This window comes from Trichoplusia ni, chromosome 10, assembly GCF_003590095.1.
Source record: "Trichoplusia ni isolate ovarian cell line Hi5 chromosome 10, tn1, whole genome shotgun sequence".
Lineage (NCBI taxonomy): Eukaryota > Metazoa > Arthropoda > Insecta > Lepidoptera > Noctuidae > Trichoplusia > Trichoplusia ni.
The window spans coordinates 8917786-8937192 of record NC_039487.1 but is presented as its reverse complement, the minus strand read 5'-3'; positions in this window follow the sequence as shown (position 1 = coordinate 8937192).

Below are 19407 nucleotides of genomic sequence, written 5' to 3'. Positions count from 1 at the left end.
CTTATGATTACATAAAATAATGGATACTACTTTACAAACAGTAACAGATATAGACAATTTTGAAGTTGCGCGAACTTTTCAATGTACCTGCACTGAGTTACATAAACATGTCAGGGTTAATAAAAATGATTTGACCATCGTTTCGCAAAATATAAGAAGTATTTACTGCAATTTCGACGACTTTGTACTTTTAGTGTCAACTTTTGATTTCGAAACGGACATAATAATTTTGACGGAATGCAGACTGAACTCAAATAAAAATATTCCACAAATTGATAACTACAACTCTTTTTTTACCACTCGTCACCTAAACCAAAATGACGGCGTGGTTGTTTATGTCAAAAATTCATTAAAACCTAAAATTACAGAAGTAACACTGACACAAGCATCGTGTATTCAGGTGGAAGTACTTAATAATATAATTCTTTGTATCTATCGGTCACCATCTAACACGAATGCGGACTGTTTCATAGATTCTCTAAGCTCTCATATTAATACGTTGACATCTCATGGTAACATTATTATTGCGGGTGATATTAATATCAACCTCACTACGAAAGACACTGAACCGCCACAAGAGCATAAAAATAAGGTAAACTACCTAAATATGTTATCATCTTACGGCATACTACCCGGACACGCATTGCCTACTCGTTTAGCTAACTGTTTGGATCACTTTATGATCAGGATAAATAGAAAAAAGACCACAGCAAATATTGCTATTTTACACACGTCCATCACTGATCATTACACAACATTCTTATCTTTATCCAAAGTAAAACATAAACTAAAGCCAAGAAAAACTACAATATTTATAGATTTCGAACAGGCTCTAACATATCTGAGGAAAAATAATATTTCAGATCTTCTCTTTTGCCAAGATCCTGAGCGTTTAACTGACCTTTTATTATATAGATTATCAGAATCTATAAAAAAACATACAATTATTAAAACTATACCAAATAGGGAGCGTATCATTAAACCATGGATCACGCCTGGAATATTGAAATGCATTAAAAATCGTAACAAGCTACAAAAACAAACTCGCGATGATCCATTTAATGATATACTTAAAATAACTTATCGCAGATATCGCAACTTCTGCAACAACTTGATCAAAAAACTAAAAAGAAAATATGAACGGGAACTACTAGCTAAATCCGTGAAAAATAATAAGTTATTATGGAAAAATATTAAAACCTTAACCTACACTAATATAAATGATAATCAAAGTTCAGAATTATTAAATATTAAATCTACCCCAGTTGAATCCATTAATTACATAAATGATTTTTTTGCAAACGCCGGAAAAAACCTAGCTTTACAAATTCAACCCTCATCAGTCCATACTTTTAATAGCTGTCAGTCTAACCCAACTGTTGTACATAGTAACTCTTTTGTTCTTGTTGATACGGTTTGTCAAGAAGTACTATCTGTTTTGATGGGCCTTAAATCTAACAGCGCACCTGGGTGGGATGGCGTACCAACTCGTTTCTTAAAATTTATGGGACCGGAAATTGTTCCAGTCATTACTCACTTGACTAATCTCTGTTTTTCGAAAGGTGTTTTTCCTGCCGCTCTTAAACAATCTGTGATTATTCCAATTCATAAGAGTGGGGACAGTGACGATGTTAATAATTACAGGCCGATATCTATTCTACCAGCTATATCAAAAATTATAGAAAAGTTAATAAATAAAAGACTTCACAATTATTTATCAAAAATAAACATATTAAGCAGCACTCAATTTGGATTTAGGCAAGGTATATCAACTGAAGATGCAGTTACTGCACTCAGCTCACATATAGTTGATAATTTGGATAAGGGTAATAAATGTCTCACTGCATTTTTGGACTTAAAAAAGGCATTTGACACCGTCTCTGTTCCCATTCTGCTCAACAAGTTAGAAAGCGCTGGAGTTAGAGGAATTCCACTGAAACTCTTCAGAGATTACCTCACTAACAGGAGACAAAGGGTTAAAGTAGGAGCATACGTCAGTAGTGAAGCTGACGTCACGTATGGCGTACCACAGGGAAGCGTTCTGGGCCCCACGCTCTTCTTGCTTTATATTAATGACCTTTGCAACCTCAATCTCAATAATGCCAAAGTACTCTCGTATGCCGATGATACTGCCATCATTTTCACTGGCAATTCTTGGCATGAGGTTGCACGTTCAGCTGAAACTGGTATGGCTCAAGTGGCTAGGTGGCTTAAAGCTAATTTACTTACATTAAACTCATCTAAGACGAAATACATATGTTTTAGTATTTCTAATCGTACCCATCCAAACTCAGACTTCAACATAAAAGTTCACACATGTGATGACCTAGATAATTGTCTGTGTCCAACACTAGAGAAAGTGTCACAATGCAAATACTTAGGTATCATTATTGATCAGACACTTTCCTGGTACCCACACCTTGACCAAGTTTCGACCAGAATCAGAAAGCTCAGCTGGATTTTTAAGAACCTCAGACATATTGTGCCAAAAGCATTACCCACTGACACGAAAACACCTAGAAATGTGCTCAATGAAATATACGTGGCTTTGGTGCAGTCTGTTCTGGAATATTGCATTCCCATCTGGGGAGGTGCAGCTAAAACTAAATTTATTGACCTCGAAAGAAGTCAACGTAGTCTAATAAAAATTATGTATTTCATGAACAGAAGGCATCCTACACACGCTATGTATCAAAAAAGTAATTTACTTTCAGTTAGAAAGTTGTACATACTAAAAATCATTTTGAAGAAACACAAAACCCTACCGTATGTTCCTGACTCAGTTTTGAAAAGAAGAAAAGATAAGATAGTTGAAATTCCCCGAGTAAAAACTAAATTTGCCAGCATTCAATATAATAAACGATCCGTAAAATTATATAATAAAATAAATAAGGATAGCTACATATATAGCAAGCCACTTTATGAATGTAAAAAAATAGTGAAAGATTGGGTTAAACCACTTACATACGATGAGGTAGAGGCCCTGCTTCAATAACATAATAATTACACACATGCTCACACGCACAAGCACCCACCCACCTCACTCATCTTCTCTCTCACACACAGACACCCACACTGCCTCACTCATGGTCACATGCTACTCTGTCATAGACTCATCCTTACAATCTATCACACTCACCCTATCACACACACCCTATCACACACACACAAATACACCCCTTCTCTCACACAGCTTCTCACACTAGTAAACTCCAACTATCACAAATTTTATATAAACTCTTTTTTAATTATTTTTAATTATTTCTAGTTGTTAAACCTGTATAACCTTTACTATTGTAACCCTTATAACAAGTTTGTGTTCTAACTACATATATGAAAGAGCGGAGTTTCCCAATACAGGCTTTTTGCTTAAAGGGAGGCTCCAATCGATAGCCGTTAAGACAACTTGTTTTTTGAAAATAAAACATTTTTTCATTTTTTTTTCATTTTCATTTCATTTTTCATTGCTGATTATTATTACAAGAATTTATGAGAAATGTACCTTCCCAAAGCGAAATGACGGTATGTCAATATGTAAAACAGGTAGTAGCGCTGTTATTGTGTTTATATAATTATTCTAATTCTGAAATTGTGAGAATAACTAGTAATCAACTGCTAGTGCTCTACAGCAGTGGCACTGCAGCGCTTTGTCTCGTCTCTGACCTTAAGATGCTAGGCTTGCTTAATAGTTCTACGGCTGTGACAGCATAATGGCAAGACTGTCGAGTTAAAAGTCTCGAGTGTACCAAGTCACATAGCGTATTAGTCGTGGTTTCCAGGTTTCTGAAGATCAAGGATCACGTCCTGCACCTGATTTTTCCCTGAAGTGCTGGATTGCGTCCGATCGGACTATGAGAGTATGGAAACAGAAGGTTCATCTTCGTTGTCGCCAAGATGGTAATTAATTTATCGCAAAGGACGTGCAAATAAAAAAATAAGTGTTAGTTAGATATCTATGAAATATATTTTTCTGGTAGTTCCTTATATGGTTTCTTATAATGATTGTCTTAAGACGTATTCAACCTGAACGGTTTCGTTGTAAGTAAACGTATATACCGCGAGTATTACCGACAAGGATAGTGAAATCTGCTTTTGTGCTAACCGCATACCTTTTGCATTTTTTTTGTGCCGCAGATGGTAGCGAACAGCTCAGTCTGAATAGGCCTGCAGTTTAATTAAGTCAGAATAATCTAATAAATACGATAGCGAAATAAATGACATCCGACTATAAATTGATAGTAGAATCCTCATTATCATTTGTAAGATGGCTTTACCTAGGTATTATAAAGATTATAGTCCAAAAATAAACTTAATTCCCCTGCCATTCATAATAATTTGGACAAGGTGCGGTCATTGATGTTTGGATTAAAACGATAACAGAACTTAAGTAAGTGAATGATCATTTAGATTGTTTGGTTATCAATAAAGTACCTACTTGAACGATGCACGTCAGTTTTATTATTACTTAAGTAATAGTAAGGCACCCTTTTAGTCCTGCAATAAATTTGTACAATATGAAGAAATCTCGTTTATTTCATCAAATTTAGATTTGAGCAACATGCAGTTGCGAATAGCGTACTCATTTAACTAAAATTCTTCTTCAGATTTTCGACAAGCGTCGAATGCGCATTTTTTTTCTTTTAAACAATGCATAAATTCCTTAAATTGAGATAACTGACGCTTGACGTCACTTACGCTTTTCACTGGCAAGTGACGTTATTAGCCCCCTTTACAACCCTCTCACTATCGTCGATGCGTTTTTATCTTTGCCTTTGATTAATTTAAAAACAAGAATTCTATTTGACGGCCTAATTACATATTTTTTTTGTAAAAAATCCAATTGTCTACTGTCTACACGGTACGACAAAAACTAGCTACAACCTTAATAATTTTCCTGTACTATACAAAATAATATGGTCAGTAAAAACGTGGACGACTTCATATTGAACAATTAAATATATCCCTACAACAGCCAATGGATACACAGCACGTTTAAACATACCGCAGTTTTTTTTCTCTGTGAACATATTATCAGACTTCTCTAAACAAAGGAGGCCTAATTTCATTTTGTAGGATTGATTGAAATTTCATTTTCACGTACCAAGGTAGGATTTTGAATAATAATTATGATTGTTAATTGTGTCCGTACACGTACATATATAGAAATGATATTTCTTATCGATACATTGATTTAGACTTCATTATATTTGAACGTGACTAGGTAAAGAAGATAACTTTAATTTATACAACAATTATTTTGTAAAATGATAACAGAAGATTATTTTGCCCTCGACTTTTTTAATCGTACTAAATATTTATATAAAAACAGGAAATTCAAAAACATGATAAAATTATAACTTTCATGTTAATCTGAATTCTTTAAATTCCAACTACCTATCACATGGGTAGATACATAATTCCAATCGACTGTGCGCGCGGCCCTATGTGTGCGTGCGATTGACGGCTATTGTATATTATGCAACATTTATATGTGTTACAATGGCACGCAAATTCAATCTGTATTAGTACACAACGTCACTGTATCTTTACACGGGTTACACACATATAGAGGAGTTCCTAGCGAAATTATAACTGCACGAGTTGATTGATCACCGGTTAAGCTGCGCTTGACACTTTCTGTCCGTGGATGGCTGACCATCTTTGTCATTACAATTTCCTCCGTGTTTCGGAAGACACGTTAAATTGTGGGTTACGGCTGTTATCCATACATCTTTGACAGTTATGAAGAAGCTAAAAAGTCTGATAACTAATCTCACTAAGGGTGTTACCCAGGTAAAAGGGTTGAGGAGGTCAGGAAATACACTGGCACTTAGCTGAATCCGGTAACACAAGAAGCCGACCCCAACAACACAACATAGTTGGGAAAAACGCTACGACTCACACATGATGCCGTATGCAAAGACAAGTTGAATCGACAATATCTGTGCGAAAAATAGATCTCAATCATATCGTTGTCCAGCGATTGTGTACTAACATAAATGTGATGTGTATCTCTTTATCAATATAAAATCTGTGATAAAAAAAATATTTTCAATTTGGTTTATTACATTCTTTTAATAAATGATAAGATTATTCTACTTCAAATCTATTTTTAAAAATCTAATGCTATATCATGACGTACGTTTAAATAATGGCAGAATTTCGTTTGTTTCTTGGTAGTCATTTAAGTTTATCATTGTCACACTGGTGAACAAAGGCCTTAATCGGTCTTGTACTATTCGCATCAAAAACTTTCCTACGATCTTGACCAGGTTCGTAATTCTGCTATTTACTATGGTCAATGAATGAATGAAAATAGTACGGGGCGGAACCCTTACGGTCAATACAGTGAATTTTCAATTATTGTGCTGGCAAACATTCAGAAGAGTATGAATACTGTCAAATCTAATGTAATTTCCATTTATCGGCCATTGTTAATGGGGAACTTGGGGACCTGATCGTCGTCGGTCCACCTTGCTGGAGGCATACCCACGGTGCATATTACTGCGCGCGGTCGCCACTCGAGGATTATACTGCCCTAAAGGCCGTCTCTCCTACAATCTATGTATCCATCCTGCATCCTGCCCGTTGTATCTATTCTTCGGTAATTTCAGTTACTTAAGGTTTAAGACTAGATACTTAAGTTAATCTTAAGTTTTATCTGAAGTTACTGAACGTTATTCTTGATTAATTAATTAATTTTAACGATTTCTTCACGTTATTTTTTATACACATATTTAATCTTTTGACAGTTTTTTACACCTAATACAAATTATACATGTACTGCTAAGCTGTCGCATTATGTAAAGGTTTTATATGTAAATCCTTTACTACAGAATTTTCATATCAAAACATTTTTAATTTGAAATTTTAGTCTATTCCCGATTTGAATTAAGATAAATTTACCATAGCCGCGATCTTCCCATTCGCGTTTTTTAATTCTTTTTCCAAGCTTTGTTTTTTTTTTCTTAATTGACATAAAACAAAATTTTGCGTCATTCGGCCGGATGTAGTGACCTGATATATACTGACGTAGACGTCATTCTTTTTTAATTATCTTCGATTAGATCTTTTTTGGCAAAAGCGATATATCAACAGCCTATTCGAATTAGCATGCGGATAACAATAAAATAACCTTATGTGTAATTTATTTGATTTTATATGTCAAGAGAGGATGACCTTTACAAATATGAGTAAACCTAAATAATTAATTAATCTTCGCACGTAATACTTTTGTTTTTGGACTCACCGATGATCTATAAATTTAAGAAGATTCTTTGAGTTATTTTTGAGTGTTTAAAGATCCTTTGGCCTTTGCCCAGTATTTACCAAGACTATGTTTTCTTTTAGATATTTATGATACTCAACTTGTGATTCCTTTAAAGTGTAATGTAGACCATAAAAATTCCGTCGATAATTGATTAATTAGTCGTTTACCAAATTTGCGAATAGGATTACCTAGTCTAGTTCCTGTCTCATTCACGATCTGTTTATTTCACCAGTACAATATAAATCATTGAGACATCTTCTATCAATTTTGCATTTCATGCATACTAACAGTCTTGAATCACATCTTAAATCAGATAAATTGGAATAAAAAACAAATACGAGTAACATTTTGACCCGAAAACAGTTCGCGTGGGTGAAGCGGCGCCAAGAACCGAAGTCAACAACTCATATTGTATGCTAATATCGAAACATTTAGAATAATTATTATACGAAATATAATTCTGTAAAGTTGCTCATACGGACCGCAACTGGTTCACTCAATGGTTACTGTTTTAGATAATAGATACTACTTTTCCGTACCGGTTTGTCGAAATTGTAAAGGCCTTTGAATATTCAGGAAATTACTCTTGTATGCCTACGCAAATATTCCTGTATTCAGACGCGACTTGTGTTGAAATTACATCATCAATTGAACATCTATTAAAGTCAGCAGTGGTGTTGTTGAATTTTCAAATACCCATGGGTATCCTTCACAAAAATGATATAGAAACGGTCAATTGCAAATGCGTCTTTATCTAAACAAAAAATTACGTAAAAATGCCATCAGTCTATCAGATGTCATTTCATCAGATATCGCCTCGTGACGTCGTGACGAACGGAAAGACAGAAAGCCAGTAATAGGCTTTAGTTATGACCTGTTGCGTAAACCCAGATTAAATACACGTGCACAAATCACAAATTGATTAAGCAACTTAGATAAAGCACTATCAATAATAATTATGACCAAATGTAGTTGGATGTTAGTTCGACGATTCGGTTACTGGATGCATAGTCATTGTTTGTTTACTAGAACATGTGTTAAATGCTAATGCACTCGTACGATAAGAATAGACTTGCATAATACTCAAACAAAACAGCGATAATATGACAAGTATTGATGAAAATACATTGATGAATTAACACTTTTCTTGTAATTTTCCTACACGGGATACGCGTTCTTCGGAACACAGAGGGCTGCGAATGTTTCGGGAGCCTTTTGGGGTATTGGAGGAAGATGAGATGGTTGGACTGGCAGCCTCTCAAAGTCCCGTTGTCACCCCACAGTGGGTCGATTACGAGCCTACGTGCGGAGAAATCGAGGGCTCCCTTTCTCCGCACGTAGGCTCGTTTGGATCACCAAGTACCAAGTTAAATAGGTCTGTAGCCGTCTGTAATATCTAATTTATCCAAAGTGAGATTATACTAACAAGCGTCAGGGTTAGAGTTAAAACTTTGGCACTGTTTTAAAAGGCTCAGTAGTCATCAGTCCATGTTTTGCCGGACATAAACATTAGCACCACCCCCTCTCTTCCCATGGGTGTCGTTAAAGGTGACTAAGGGATTCACGAAGGAATGGGCAGCAGCGTTCTCTGAGTACTTTATCTACCATCGAGCGCCAACCCGAATGCCAACGCCAAGCGTGGCGATTATGCCCCCCCCCCCTTTCTTGGGGGAGGCCTATATCCAGGAGTGGACGTCTTTCGCCTGAGTGATGCTGATGATGAGTCATAGGTCTTGGTTACGAAATCAAGAAGTTATTTTTTACTGAAAAATTTAACTTAACATTGTGAATAATTGAACTTTACATCACCTTCAACGAAATGATTAATTTTACGATTGCGTACATTTTTACATGGAAGCAATAATCCTTGATGATTCCCAAGGCTTTTGTCGATAATTTATTAATTGTATTTATGGAAATGGGCAGGGAAGCCCCGTGGTCAGTGTTTAGTTCCGGTTAATAACAACAAGTAATCAAAAGATAATGAAGTAGTGATAAGCTATGCTGTTTGTACTGAAAATCAGTATTGTGAGTTTTCATTTTCTCAAATATGCAGAGTTGTGATGAAAACAGATATTGTATAGATTATGTAACAGGTAACATTACCCAATAGGTATATTATCGCAACAATGACCTGCAACATTTTTATATAAATCTAATAAAAGTTGAGCGGCCCATAAGAACAAGGTAGGTATGACTTTTTTTGTGAAATTTGTCTTCTAAAATATCTCTTAAGTTCTTAATTTTAAGTGCCAGCTCAAAGTTCGCCTATCCTTTCCCGCTCCTTAAAATTTGTAGCCTTATAGAAGAAAGGGCGAGGCACTGCCCAACAGCACACTATCTAAACTGTCTAAACTTACATAACAAACGCATACAATACGCTTTCTTATTGACAAACTTGAATGAATATTATTGGACCTTTGCCTACTATTTAAAGCTATGATAATGTTTGCTATACATATATTCCTTGACTTAGATCCGTGTTTACGCATCATGCATGAATGAGTTAAGGAAAACGTACTGAACGAAAATCGTACAATTTGTTTTAGCTATGATGGCTCTTAGGCCGATGTCACATGGGCTATGACGTTCTCTGTGTAGGGTACTTTAACATAATTATGAAGAATCAAAAGCCAATTTTGTTAATCCTTGCTTATTGTCCAAATTTTTAAAAGGCTCCAGAAAATGGCTTGAACTTAAAAAAAAAGTCATTTTGTCACTTGTTTTGTTATTTTGTTTTTCTTTACTATTCATAGATACTTATAAAAATAAATATTGAAGGTACGATTAGTTAATAAGATATGTATACAAATAAATTCGATAAGACATTGGTGCGTACTAGGATTTCAACCCGAGACTATAACTTGGCAATCCGATGGTTATCATAACACTAGGCTATCACTGTTATAAGTATTCATTCATTTCGTTCATTTTTATACTTCTCATTCAAGACCAACATAATTCTTGGTTATCCTCTGCCTCTTTACTTTCATGTTTATTATATTTCTTTCTCATTGACAAAATGTATTTGTATTTCAACCCAACAAATGTGCCTTATGAGATTGCCCTTATTTAATGCATTCTGTGAACACTATGTAGGTTGACAGAATGAGGATCATTTAGCCTAACATATGGTTTTCCTCCTTTTACTTTTAAACTAAGTTTGCCTAACAATGTTAGTCATGTGAAGAGTCACTGGGATTAACTGGAAGCATTGAATTTACATGATATTCATTTTAGGTCACTTTAGTTTTAATGTTTTGCCCTTTTGTCTAGCTCTTTCCAAAATAACGTTGTGGTCAACATTAGGCCTTATATATTTAAAACAAAACTGCCACCCGACCTTTACTTTACAGCAACCAAACGATAAGAAGCAGACCTGATCTGGGCCCCAATTCTGCTATTGACAATAACCGATGGAAGAATGGAAACTGAAATTAAATGGGCACTATTTGTATTATTCAAAGATTTTTTCCAACACAGTAAATGGAAATTCAGTGCGGGGGGAACACTCACGGACAATACAGTGAATACCTAATTGTTGTGTAAATAGTAGACTCGGGCCCTGTTTTAATCGAATTGAGATCGAGTTGATATTCTGGGGCACGACACTACTGTAGCGAGTTAGAACTAGCTCGATTGACAGCTAACCTATATCGTGAGTAAACTTGCAGGATTATAATAAGTCTTATTGTGAACTTCGATTCAAAAGTAAAGGCTACACTTTCGGAATAGGTACTTAAAGTGAAAAGTGTCGCATGAATATGATAGAACTTGTCACCAACTTCCCACGGTACCGGCGCGGTACATAAAACTTTCTTTGAAACTTCCCAATCAATATTCTCATACTAAGGGGATTTATCCATTGAAAGTGATAAAACAGGTAAGATATGGTCACCTCAAAATAGGTATAAATCATAGTGTGTTCAATGGAAAAATGGGAATTTTAATTTGAACAAAGATATTAATATGTCTAAGATACGATGAGACTGATTAAAACCAAAACAACAATACTTTAGACTTCATTTTTTTTAAAGTCGTAATTGTTTTTCGCTACAACAAAACAGTTACGTCCGCAGCTCTTTTTCGCTTCGCTTTCAGTGTGACGTTGACCGATATTCCGAATTGCTTATTTAAAAACATAGTCGTCACTAAATAACTTCATAACGTCACCCAACGTACTTATCAAGTCATTCTTAAAGAATTTCAAAGATTTATCAAATAAATCGTGAGATTAGAATCGATTGCTATCGTTGCAAGATAACAATCTTATTGTATACATAATTTGTTTTGCATATATTCTCAATAAAATTATGTTCAGATCTTTTATTACTCGGAAAACTCTGGTTTACAAATACTAAACCATAACATAGCATGAGTGATTTCTAAATGTTAATCTATCACTACTCATTACTATATGTAGTGGGTGTAAAAAGCTCTCGTTACAAAATTATTAAATTCCTAAGATACATAATCAATTAAAATATTTTTTATACAATAATTTAAACTAAACTAATATTTACATTTTTAAAACTAAATCAATATAAAAAGCGGTCTCTTTCGTTCATTTCATATATATCTTTTTATACATAAATGGTGCATAATATTATTTTATATTAGCCGTTGTACGCGGCTTCGCCCGCCCGTCGGCTATAGCAACAAAACAATTATCCTCTTTCCACGCAGTTGGATAAAATGTTTGTTTTAATCCAAGACTTCAGCTTCTATACCGTTGAGATAACAGTTAGAGAAATTGCCGTTTTAAAAATTCCAAATTTTTGGAACCCTAGTTACTTCCCTAGTTTGACTCACGTAGTCACGAAATTAACTTTATCAATATTCGCAGTCTATAGATAAATTATGTTTGCGTGTGTTATAAATAAAACGCCATGAAGACTTTAAATATCAATCAATAAGGTAATAAAATGAATATAATGAACTTGCAATATTACAGATTAAAACATTATGGGTGTTTCCGTGCTATTTTATTGGTGGATAAAATCAATTGTTTATCCGTTTTTGAAGATATTTGAATGTGACCTGAAAAAGCTTACAATAAAATTTAAAAAATATATGTAATCAGATGTATAGTTTTTATGTTCTAAGCTAGGGCTAGACAAATTATGTACATTTTTGTCTTTATCAATATAATTTTTGTTTTTTATTAAAAAAAAATCGTCGTCCACATCAGACAACCCTTAATCACTCCTATCCTAAGCGTCGCAGGAATTTTACAAACATTAAACTACATGCTCAAAGCCACCGAGACACAGAAAACGCATTATTTTACCACACAAACGCAAATACAACACAAGTTTCCTACCCGGTAATCGAAACCGTAATACGTCGCGCATAGAGTATTAGGTGTGGTGAAGGCTATCCATCAAATCTTCTCAAAAATTAAGACATTAAAAGATTTTTTATTTATGTATTTGTAAAATCATATTTCTAGATCTGTTTTGTAATAAATCAGAAAGTTTTAAAACATCAACAATTTTGCGATTAATTTAGATGATGAAACCAAATTATCGAATTACTTAACACTTGTGCAATAATAAAACCTACAAATCTGTGATAAAAATGATGAATAATTCATATCTATTGTTTAAGATAGCAAATTACCGAATTCAAGGCAAGTGTATTGCAACACTAAATGCAGATATCTTTTTAATTTGCTGTCATTATGTAAAAGTAAAGATGTGAAATGTTTGCGACTAATATTTTTAGTGAACTAGTCACTTATCTGACTGTAACTAACTAACTAACGTCCATGATGGAATGTTCTTGGATTTTAAAAAATGCTTGTTATACGCGGGGATCGATCCGTCGACACCTCGCTTACAGGGGGTTTGGCGTGGTGATCTATATCGCTCGGCTATCCTTGCAGTCCAATACGGCTGTATGTATTTTATATTGCATAGGTAATAGTTTTTTGGTTAACTCTGTAAGGTACTTAATTAATAACCCAAAAATAAAATAGAATTCCCTTAGATCATTTGCAAATGTGATCTCAAACTATCACAATGTCAGCAACTACTATTTACCAATAACCAAAATATCAGTATATTTTATAAGTGTCATAAATAAATAATAAAATATATTTGTTCCCAATTTAATATAGAAAGCGGCATGAACACAGGATCATAAAACAGAGTCGTCGGCTTCCGACAGAGGCGTAATTGAACGATTAAATCTTCTCGTAAGAGACTTATTGATTACACTTTTGTAATATAATATAAGGGTAAGACCAAAGAACACGAAAATATTTAGACAGAGAAAAAATTGGACAGTTTCTTAAAGTAATGTGTAATTTAGTGTCGATGTTATAAGTCCTGAATTTCTAACAAGGCATTTGATAAGCATTTTTTTAAACTATGCGAGTTTTACGTTCTATACACCTTTTTGAATTCAAAAGCAACTGAATACAGGATTTTGAACTTAGGACTATGTAGTAATCAGTTCCAAAACTCTTTGGGACCTCCATTCCATTATTATTATGTATTTAATATCGTTTTACTCACGCATTATTTATCGAATTTGCCCGACTAGTTTCGGACCCAACTAGAGCTCTTTATAATAAGCTATTGCGACGTCAGGTTGGCAAGTCGAAAATGAAGCGTCTCGCAGACCATTTCTAAACTGTTTACATAGTTCCTTATTCTTTTCGAATTACGTTGGTTTTTGCTTTGCTTTGTTTTGAACTATTAATTCGTTTGATCTCTCTGATATCGTTCTGGTCTATGGACGAGCTCGATCTCATAAATATTTGATTGACCTGTGTTAGGCTATTGTGTAGGAACCATTAGTATTAAGGTCGGCCAAATGATGCGATATCAAATGTATTTTCGAAAGTTGAAATAAAATGTTTTGCGCTTGAAGTATGAGTCGGCGATATCGTAAATTTTTACTTGATTGTCATATGTTTTTCTTATAGGTCGATGGCCGTATTGCAGTTTGATACCCTTCCTGAAGGGTTACGAAGTCCAAACCAACAATTAATGATTATAATTGATTACAAAGCTGATACTATTTTTTGATGGAAGAATAGTTCATTACTAAGTAGAGATTCGCTCTACTCTCACACTCAGTTAAAAATCTGATTGCAAAATCGACAGGTCAAAAACGAAATATTTGGAATGCAAAAGTTTCTCAACCTATTGAGAAACTAATAGGTTCAGACTATGGACCATCATTACCAAAGATCAGTACCTGTACTATGAACTCTTTAAACAAAATTCTTGCGATTGTAAAAGCGAGACAACTCATTTAGCTTTATAGAATTAACTATTTAGTCACAATTCGGTTTCTCTTCGTATTTAACAAGAACTAACACCTCTCGTATTAAATTACATAAAACATAAAAAGTTATGCCCAGCAGTGGACGAATATGGGCAGATGATGATGATGTTCATGATGAAAACAAAATTAGTTTATGACGTCACTTCATTCATTAGTCGACGACACGAGACGACACGCCTTCCTTTGAGATGTCATAGTTAGTTCAGCACTATAATAGATAGATTAAATGTTTAACACGACGAAGGCTTATGATATCAGCCTTACATCACAGTTTTACATCCTTTTCGTGTTTATTTGTTTATAGAAACTACAGTTTGTGTTGACAAGACGTGAGAACATGATTATTGAGTAATTAAAGCGTACGGTGTGTTGGTTTTCTTGTTAGAACTGAGGTTAAAAATCACGGATGTGTGTGTTGTAGGTGTGTCATGACGTGGAGTGAATCCTGTTATCATATCATCAGTTTGTTTGTTAGAAATAGAATCTATTGTGTGTTATGTAAGTAGTTTGTACAATGCATTTGAGAACGCAATAATAATTTCAAATATATTTCTTGATCCTCATAAGAAAATGCTGATAACCAGTTGTCAGCAATTGTAGTTACTATTATGATCTAGCTTTGTTTGCAGACATAGTAGAAACTTACGCTATCATCATTAACAATACAATTTTTTTGTAAGTTTAAACCTTATGCAGGTATATTATCAATTTATTGAAATACTCTGCATTAGTTTATACACTCGAATTTGAAAATTGTCTGGACTTTAAAAGAGACTGCGACCCCTGAGTTTGTTTCGACATTTCTTCTTAGGGTAGTCAGCTAGGAAATGTCGGCTCCATCGTTGTCAGTGATAAAAAAATATAAGAGAGAATAAAATAATTTCATTTCATTTAAAAACAAAAGTATACTTGCTTTACAACAACAGTCTGTGGACTGTATTTACTCCATAGTTAGTTATAGCCTGTACGTTCCGTACAATCAGCAGTATGTTTAAAATCGCAATCGGACTTCAAACTACTTTTACTAAAATATATGGAAAGTAAGTGAAATCTCGTCTTAACAACAGGGTTATACATAAAATCTTAGTTTTAGAATACAAACAGATTAGAAATAGCGCAAAAAATATAAATAGAACATATGCTTCGATAAGAAACGTAACTTGCTCCGACTATCGATTACATTCAATTCTATTCGAGTTGCGGTCACGGGTATCGAGTTGAAATTGAATCGAGTTCGCTACTGTGTGAGAGTATCGATTTATTTTAACCATTTACACACCTTTGTTACATTGTAACTAGATAGGTTAAGACTTGGTAACGCGATCGAGCTCGGAATATATACTTAAAATTTTCGCTTCACTCGAATACCACAAATTTGAAGTCATATATTTGATGCCTGTAATTTAGACTAACCATCAATTAGTACATAATTATTATCATTCAAAATTATATAAATTTGTAAGTTCAAATGATACCGCATCAGATAAAATCTCATATAGCGATAGTATTCGCCTTAAGACATCGAACAATAAATTATTTTTAAATAATGCTCGTTAAATATGCTCATTACATGACGGAACGCCTCCCGAAACTGTCGATGCATATTTTAGTAGCGCGATTCATTTACAGTTAGTCATAGAATATGAAATAAAATCAGATATTCAACACGGATAAAAAGTAACATCAATAAATTAAATCAACCGAAGTGAAAAAACTTACGTGCTCTAGATAAATATTATTTTTTATACCTATTACTCTCCTTAATGTTCTGCCTCAGGGGACTAGCAAACGACACTATTTATGCTAATAAGAGAATTTAAAAAACTGCCGATGACTAACCATCATAATTATAAGCCACTCCAAAATTGAATAAAACATCCTTTACGGTGTTTTAATGATATTTAATAAAAGATAATTCCAACTACGCATGTTCATCTATTAAGCACTATAACAAACTACCCATCGATACAAATGGGCCATCGTTTAAAAACTTGTCTGAAATGAACCTTCCATTTTTTCTCTTTGGACTTTATCTATGCTAATAACGATTGTACATGCTCATGCAAGAATATTCAGTAAAAAATCGTATCTGACATCCATTAGCTCCTCATATCGTATGCAAATTGCTGACACCACGGGCCTACAATTATTTTGGACAGCCATCGATTTCTCTTAATTTTTCGTCTCTCATTTCCCTTAATTTCCCTTTCTTATCTTTTTGGTTTACGATCACATAATAATGTAATATTGTAGGTGATGATTTTGGGTGGTCCAACTCTAAAGTAATGATGTTATTATTTATATGGGGTTATTAATGGTGCGCTCAGCTCAACTGTCTCATCAAGATAAGTTTGTTTTCAAAGACCACTCATTACTATTCTATCGGATGAACGATTGACTTTTAAACGTTTATCTGTGTTTAGAGATTTTCATTTGATTGTTTTCAAATGTTGGCGGCAAAAAAACTGTGTTTTGGATTGGTTTTGTTCACCGTGATACGACAGAAAATTTTCTTTTATTTAGTTTTTCGTTGTTATGAAACTGTGGTTTTGTGTTTCTTTATTATTTCCTGTGTAGCAATCGGATGATTATATATTGCTTTACGTCTACAACGATAGCTAGAGAGCATGCTTTGAAGAAATTAATACCAAACAGATTCGTTTCCTCAAATACAATAAATCAATGGACTTTACATCCACGGACTCATGCCTGACATAGTTTTGTTCATAATAATCTCGATTTATTTAATTATCGTCTGCATCACATAATATCTTATCATGTAGTGATTGAGTGTATCAATTACACTTTTGAAATGCAATAACACTTGATACAAGACTATACCTAACAATAACGACAGCTTTTAAGGAATCATTTTCAATAGCAACAAGATCGTCATTTTGACATTAATTATATCTTTGCTCCCCGTTGCTAGAAATGTTTGTTGTATTGGCCGTAGTATGAACAGCCCTGTAGCAGCCAATGTCTTTTTATTTGCAAAATTAACAACAGGTGTTCTTTCTTCTTGGAGAATTTATTGGTCTTACATTTTTATCATTATCATCTTGTGTCACGTCACCTGTGTTATAGTATTCTTCAAGGGAGTGCAATTTAGCTTCTGCGTTTTGAGTCGTTTTGATATTTAAATTTGAACATCATCCAGCTAATCAACATTGCTCCGCAACAATTATAACTTCTTAGATGCACTATCGCTGCGACAGTCTCAGAAATCAAACAGAAGAGTCCCGTTACATAATTCGAGTGAACTATTTCGGCAATCAGGGTTACAAGGTTCACAGAAACTGGTTGCGCCAGCCGTGGGAACTTGGGCTATTTGCCCGCCACATTTGTTGGTCTCTCGGAGACCAAACACTCAACGCCTTTTGTCCAAAAACGTAATGGGGATAAACAAATAAAAATAGAAGGACACTTCAATAGACGGCGCTAGATATTTTGGGAATAAAAGAATGCGTCGTTAGTTTTTTTTTTGTTTTTTTCGGGTGATGATTTCTGACAGTTCCGTTTTAATTGATTTGATGTTTTTATTGCAAAAAATTGCTTGACTTGAAAAAAAATCTTTTTTAAGATTTTGGTATTATCCACGTTTTATAGCAGGACTATTAAGATGATGTAGCAACCAAATATGAAAAAATATACATTAAAAACATCCTAAAGTGACAAAAACAAGCAAAGTAAACAGAGCTTTAAAAATATATGAGAAATTTTAAATTCGGTTCTTACTTTCCATCGAAGTAACTGTAAAAAATAATAATGGATGGTCCGTCTCCTTCCCACCTCTGTGATGTCTCAAAATATCCGCGAGGAACCTAATGGACTTGTAATACCCGTCGACTTCAAACAAACAAGTGGCGTTAAAAGGACAAAGGGCCAACACAATACACACGGGCACAATACTTACACACGTGCCTTAATATGTAAGAGGGAGCAATAAATAACGGGGATACAGAAATTATGAATTTTGAGATATGTTCGGTTTTTAGATGGCAAAGAAAAGTTTAAAGGGCCAAAAACTGGATGATTGTTTGGATGTATATCACAAATAAGGATTGAATTGAAAAGAGGTAATTAGGAAAATGGAAATATATAGAGGTCTTTTCTTCCCAAGTTATATCACAAAAATATGGGTAGGTACGAATGTAATTCCTCATTGTGCCTAATACGACAACTTAGGTTTAGAATCAAACTTACTCGTAAGCTTGATCAAATTAAAACCCATAAATAATAGGACCTTGTTTGAGAACGATGCTAAAAAAGTCAAGTCGAAATCGCCACAGCATATGACTTGCACCAAACTATTAGACACTGGACGTCCAATATTTACAAAGTGGAGTATTTTTTGTCAAGCCCGAATGGAAGGGTTGAATGGCTGAGGGTATCTGGAGTGTCAAAGAATGCATCCTTCGTATGAATATAGAAAATTGAGGATGAAAGTAATGGCAGCTCATTGTATTCTCGTGATAGGCCATGAAGAGGTTTGTCCTGTTAATATTGGTATGTTTGGAGTAATCATTTTACTGGTATTATTGCAAAGACGAGAAAGACGATTCGTTGTGATAGCATTCTCGTATCGGTAATATAAGTCTAGACTTTGCAGGTGTTAAGTGTTTTGTGTTTTACACTCTACTTCAGAAATGTTTTTTTTCTTTTCCTTAATTTATCTGATGCAAAGAATTTGTTAAATCATTATCTCATTACCTAAATCTAACTTGTCGTAAGTACAATCGTATATTTTCTATTCATTAATATTTTTTTTGCTGATATAGATCAATCAAGATGCAACAAAATCTGTACTATCATTAATCATATGTTTATCAGTTTAC